The sequence below is a fragment of the Heterocephalus glaber genome, unplaced genomic scaffold, assembly GCF_053883595.1.
Source record: "Heterocephalus glaber isolate CG9 unplaced genomic scaffold, H.glaber_assembly_v1.0 deba00001457, whole genome shotgun sequence".
NCBI lineage: Eukaryota > Metazoa > Chordata > Mammalia > Rodentia > Bathyergidae > Heterocephalus > Heterocephalus glaber.
Genome location: NW_028258305.1, coordinates 23,823,398 through 23,830,207, shown reverse-complemented (window position 1 = coordinate 23,830,207; position 6,810 = coordinate 23,823,398).

Genomic DNA, 6,810 nt, shown 5'->3' with positions numbered 1-6,810 from the left:
CCCACCGGGATCCGAGCAAGCGAAGGCGGAGAGGGGGCGGGGGAGGGGGCTAACACAGCCAGTTTCTTCCACTGGAGATGCCAGGCCCAGATCCCCCCAAGCTTGAGCCCCTCCAGGCACTGTAGCCTGCCTCTCAGCCCTTGTGTGTCCTGGGTGTGTGCTGGCATCTTCGGTTTTTGTTGCTTTGCTTTTTAGAAGGGGAACATACAAGGTTGCCAAACCCAAGCATCCTTTCCCAGAAGAATTGACAGGTTTTGTCTTCTTCCTTTGCGGGGGAAGACAGGGGAGCAAGGGAGGAGGTTGTTTGTGGAGTTTAGGGCCTGGAATCAGAATGGGCCCCCTCATCACTGCCTGTGTGCGTGTCTCTGTGTGACCCTGTGACTCGCCTTAGGGGTCTCTGCCTCCCTAAAAATTTTTCCTGGCTTTTGGGATCAGCCATAGTCCCTCCAGCCACCAAGACACTTCAGAATGGGCTTTCTCTTTAAAACAAAACCCAGAAAAACATTGCTGCCTCTTACTAACCATGTTGCTGCTAGTCCCAAGCCTTTCTACTCAGTACACATGGGGTGGGGGTGGGGGCACGGTTCTCAGGGATAGTGACACTCTGGGCCAGGACAGCCAGCACCCGAGGAGGAGCCAAAGAGGTAATTTCAGAAAACTTGCCTTCACTTGAAAGTCTGCTTCGCAAAGCAAGAAGGATTAGGGAGAAACGTGCCTGGAATTTTGCGTGCATTTCCAAATTAATTTTGACTTCCGATTTCCTTTTGTCCTCATTCTTGGCAGTGCCAGGGGGAGTTACACAGACCAGCTAGGCACAGGGGCTGCCTGGCTTAGAGGTACCCTGGGTGCACAAGAGCTGGTATGCTTGGAGACAGAAGGAGGGTTCCTGAGGGCATCCCTACTTAGAACTAGGGCATCCAGCTGACCTCTGGAGGTTCCAAGTTCTGTGGCCTGTCATGCAGTGTCAGAGTCTCTGTGTGTTCAGTGCCTCTGACCACATTGCTCCTGCTGCCACATTTCAAGGAATATTGACTCAGGTGGTAGGAGTTTGGAAAAGCCACAGCCTGAATTCCACCTGGTGGGAGCCTCTGCCTGGTCTAAGGGACTGTTACCTACTCGCATTTTTAGATAGCCAGTCATGTACTCCACCCAGAGCTTGGGCCTGGAAACCCAAAAAAGTAGTTGCCTCGGTGTACAGGGTCTGGATGAACCTTGATCAGCCAACTTACCAGAAATGAAGGATGAAAGGAATGGCGTGACACCGCTCGAGAGTGACTTCTGGAAGGGGCTGGACTTTTTGTCTGGGGACAGGGGACAAACTTGGAGGTTATTCTTCCTTCTCTCAAAATACCCAACAGAAAAAAAAGCAGACTTGGGACTTCCAGTGCCCATTCTTTCCCAAATGAAGAAAACACACTATCAGGGTCCACAATAGCCTTCAGCCTTTAGCCCTGTTGGATATCAGCAGCCTGTTGTCTATCTGTCTAGCTTATTATTATCTATCCTTTCACTCTCATCTGTATTTCTACCCAGGCCTGCACAAATACCACCACTCTACTCTCCACTTTTTGACCTTACCTACTGGTCTTTGCAGGAAGAACTTGTATGCTTGCTGTAGGTGGTGTATATGTGCACAAATCTGAGTACTGGGCTTCCAGCACTCAATCGAAGTCTGCATACAAGAAGCTGTGCATGATATTTCATATAAATGCATGTACAGAGCATTGGTATGTGCCCAGTATATGTTTTCATGCATACTGCATAGCTTAGGCACAGTACTTGTGTGTGGCTTGGGAAGTTCATATATTCCTAGTTATCCAAGGAATATTATTAGGATGGGTCCAGGGTACCTATACAATGTACAGATGTGTGCAGGTGTGTGCAGGGACTTTCTGTCCAGTGGACATGTGTCTTGTGAGTCTCAGTCCTCATGTGGACATGTGTGAGCTTCCTTGTCCTAGTCAGTCCACAGACATGACCACACCCCTAATAGGCTTTCCAGGCCTTTATGACATGGGGGGTAGGGTGGGGTGGGGTGTTTCACAATAGGTATTCATTGGCCAGAAGGCAGAAGGGAGGTCGAACTCTTGCCCTTGATATATTATAGTGGATTTGGCTTCTGCCCCTTTAAACATGAAAGTGAGGAAAGAGGCCCTTTCCTAGCCATGTTTTCATTTACTAGATGCTTGCCTGCTCATTCTCTTTCTGGGTTCCCCAAAGACATGGCCAAAGCCGTCAAGGCTCCAGGGTCATTGAGGGCAGAGCTCTAGAGCAAGTCCAGGGTGAAGTCCTGCATGTGGAAAAGTCATCTCAGCTGCTGTGTGCAGCACCCCTCCTGGGGAGGCTATAAATTGCATCTGGGCCGGGGAGTGTGTGCATCAGTGTATGCTCTGGCATGGGCCTCTAGGGCTGGCTCAGGCCAGATAAGTGGGCCCAAGTGTTAACTCAGTTCCCACGGTCTGGGCACACAGCAGCCAGTGGGCTGGCTCCTCTCCTGGTGTCAGAGGGTTGAGACCCACTTCCTGTGCTCAGTGCACTGCTGCCTGGAGCCCCAGCCCCTTTGCTCTGGCTCAAAGCCTTCCCATATGTCTAGGCCTCTGTGTACCTAGGCTGCCTAGTCTATGCCGTGAGAGCTTTAGAATTAACAGCCAACTTGGCCTTCCCTACCTCCCTCAAAGAATAACAATGGCAATCCAGGCTTTGTGTAGGAAAGCAGAATGGGGTATGAAACTGAGAAAATCTGTATCATAGGCCCCACCCTTAGAAGCCTCCAGCCAGGGAAAGATGGGCCAAGCTACCTCTTCCGCCAGGTCACTTCTTCCCCCTCACCCTTCCCACCCTCCAATCAGCGGAGTTGATTATGCCTAGTGAGACACACAACTGATTAAAATGAAATGACCTGGAAGCTGTCATGGCGCAGGGCGGGATGCTGATCAATGGTGGGTCTGGAAGCACACCAGGGGTGGGTCGGGGCTGGGATTGGGGTTGGCAGTGGTGGGACTAGGCAGGGGTGGCCTGCGGGAGGCACTGGCAAGGCCAGGTCTGGGCTTAGGTGCACTGAGCAGGAGGGACTGAGAACCACAGTGAGGGCTGTGGAGGCAGAGTAGCCACCTCAGCCTCTTTAAAAAGGAAAACAGGACAACCGCACACTCTGGATCCATCAGCCAGACCCCAGGAGCTCTCAGCCTGGTCTCCAGCCTGTTGGATGTGTTCAGCCTCCCCTGTTTCTTCTTCTCCCAGTCTTCTGTCACTGTGGCCCTCTCATCCCACCTAGCCCTTTGTGTGGCTGTCACCTGGAGCACTGGCTGCTGCCTTAGGGCTTTTATGCGCCCTCCCTGTCTCCTCTGTCCTCAGTCCTCAACCACTGAGGCTGAGACTCTGGGCGGCCAGGATGCTGGGCTGCGGGTCCTTACTCTCAGGCCCCCACTGCCAGACCCCTTTCCAACCACAGCTGAGCTGAGCTGAGCTGAGCCTGGCCCAGTGCGCAGGCAGTGGTGGCCGTCTGGCCCCAAGGAGGGCGGAGAAGGTGAGAAGAAGCCAGGGAGGAGGGGAGCGGTGCTAGCCGGGTCCGATTTCTCTGGTCAGCTGAGCACAACTTTCCATTCGAGTGTATTCATGCAGTGGCTGATTGAGCTGGGCTCCGCAGGAGCGAGGCGGACAGGCTGCACCATGTGCACACACACGAGCACATACACATTCAACATACCCACACTCACATGTTCCCTGCACACCTCGCTGCCAGCCATTTCGACACAAGCACAGTACTGACTTTCTGTCACCCCCACCTGCCCCTGGAGCAGGTCCCCAATACTCACAGCCCTCCTTCACTATACCACAGAAGGCCTGTCTTCCTGCACTGCCCTCGGTAGATTCTGTACTGGTCCTCAGACACAAACACCAGCATCCTTTATCCTCTTTCTCCCCTGCAGGTCCACTCGCCAGGATGTGCACACTGGGAACCTGCAGAGATGCACACAAGCCTTCCAGGCTCACAGTCACACTACAGACCTATCCTAATTTGCACCACAACAGAAGTTCACACAGGGTAGAACAGCACTTGCCCCCAGGGTCCTGGAGCCCATGGCCCGATGTACACAGAGGCCTGGAGCTGCTCACCAAAAGTTCACACACGGGAAAAGGAACAGAAGAACAACCTCACCAGAGGCCCCACCCCTACACAGTCACCAAGACAAACAGAATGGAGCACTTGGACAAGCAGAGAGGCCAAGGCACTTGAGCCAAAGCATAGTATGACTGCACGCAGAGGCCACCATTTGCCCAGCCTCACCCACACCTAAAGTGTGCACATGCTCACACACGTACACACCCCGGGCTAGGGCCCGAGATTAGTAGAAGACCAGATGAACGCCTTCAGAGATAGGCGCTCACTCTTGGGAGTGGGCAGGTAAACCTAACCCTCCATTTTATAATCTACCCCCAAAGGCCTGGGGTTTGCTGCTCTGCAGAGCAAGAAGGGAAGGGAAGAGTAGGGGGAGTTATAGGGCAGGGAGAAAGGCAAAAGACAGAGAAAACAGATGAACTGAAACAAAAAGTGAAGAGACAGAAGAAGACGAGGAGGAGAAGGAAGAGGAGGAACATGAGGGTGAATCACAGAAAACGGGGAGCAGCTGGTTCCCAAACCCGGGCATGGGGGGACCCCAGCTTGGTTGAGGGGAAGGAGCCAGTGTAGCATGGGGGGTGGGGGGGAGCAGCCTGACTATGGCCATCTTACCCTGGGAAATTAATTCAGTACTGTGCATGTGCCAGACAGCCTAGGCCCTGCAGTGCCGATGGCTGGGAGTTCAGGCAGCTCAGTCTTCCCAGAAGAACCTCTCCCAGGGCAGGACCCACCCTGTCTGCCGCCCTGCCTGTATTTGACAAAGGCCTCTCCCTGCACACTACAAATTATCAGAAATCCCTAGCCCACCTCATGGCGCCATTCTGACACACAAAGCCATCCCCTTGGAGAGAGATCCTCAAACTTCCACCTTCTACAGTGGGCCTTCCCCAGCACTCCCTTCTGCACAAGGATGAACTCTGGGACTGCAAAGGAGTGAAGCACATTTCTATTCCTACCAATGAAACCTCACCTTTTGCAAATAAGCCCACAACTCTCTCTGGCTCACTTTTTGAAAATATTTTTGAAAAAAGAAAAGTCCTAAACCCAAAGGAGATTAACCTAGAACGTGAGGCCTTTACAAACAACACTGGCAAGCAAAGACAGCCCAGGAAAGTCTCGTAGGCATCTGTATCTCCTCCTCAGCCTGTCGCTTAGAAGGCACCACCACCAGGCCATAGTCCTCTGAATGCTCAGGCAGAGACCCTCTCCTCGGCGGAAGGAGATGTCTGAGACCAGGTAGGCACCGACTGAGGACACCCGCACGTGTGTTCCGGGATTGTTTGGACTTCCCACTCTGGCCAGCACATCGGTAAAGGAAATGATGGGGCTTGGAAGGAGGATGAGCTCCATGGGGACTTCTCAGCTCCCCAGAGGTGAAGTCCGAAGAGTGTGTGCTGTCCAGGAACCTACACAACTGGTCTGGGGCGAGGTCTGAGGGAGGGCGCCTCTGCGGAGTGTGTGGGAGGCAGTGCCCGGGGTGGGGGTCTGCGAGGGTGCAGCGCGGCTCTGTGGATGCGCACTCTCCTTGCCTCGCTTTCCCCTTCAGGCCTTCGCGGCGCCTGGCCCTTTGTCCCCGCCTGTGGCTCAGACTTTGTATTTCTTCTTTCAGACCGCTAAGAGGCGCTGTGGTCACAACCCCGGCCTAACGCTGTGGTCCCCGCTCCGAGTCTCCAAGGGCTGGGCCGCGCCAGGCGAAGGCCCAGCCTGTGGCAGGGGACGGTCTGGAGCCCTTCCAAGCAGGCACTGGCTTTAGTTTGTTGGATTTTGAAATGAGTATTTACCATCCTAATTAATTTGCGACCATTATTCAACAGAAATTCTTAGCCAGGCCCCTTAATGACCGAGCGGGCTGCTAATTACGGGCGTGCACGCCTCTGGCTCACAGCCTCGGGCGCGCGCCACGACTCCTGCCTGCCCGCACTTCGTTCTTCCGCCACGCCCTGGAGCAGCCCAGCCAGGCCCAGACTCCGGGAAGGACGGAGGCCCGACAGACACACGTCCAAATGCGGGCGTGTGGAATCCAGGCCGCAGCCAGCGCTGCCTCTCCCCAGCCCCACATTTGAGCTGAAGCGGCTGCAGTGATAGGGGGCGATCAGGGAGGACACTGACTTGGTCACTGTCACACAGCCAGCCTCTGCCTTCACCCTGCTACCCTTCCCCTCCAGGATTCCTCTCCCGTGCGCTCTGCTCACTGGGTAAATACTTTTCTTCCATCCTTGATTGAGTCAGCAGGACAAAGCAAACGTGAACGCAGAGGGTGGGTCGAGCAGCGAGCATCTTCCACCTAACTGCACGTAGCTCTTGCCGGCAGCATGAGCCCTGCCAGAACCTGCCTCCCTCCCGAATGTCACACCTGGCCAGAGAGTAAGTGCAGCTACTCCTAGGAAGTCCAGGGCCGGGAGCGAGCATTTCTTCAGGCTTCCCTCCCAGCGTGGATGGGTCTTGGTTAGTGTGAAAGTCTATGGATAGGTGTGAAGTTTGTTGAGCGTTCATTGTGGTGAAAGCAAGACATATTTACCTCGCCCAGGTGGCACATCTACCTGCTGGGCGTTTTGAGAACCATACATACTTGTGGCCATGCCAAAATGTCAGAGAGGCTCTCTAAGAAGTGCAAGAACAATTTGGGCCTGCCCGTGAGAGGTTCACAGTCCGATGGGAAAAATGAGGTCATTGGTTGAAAACAGATTCTT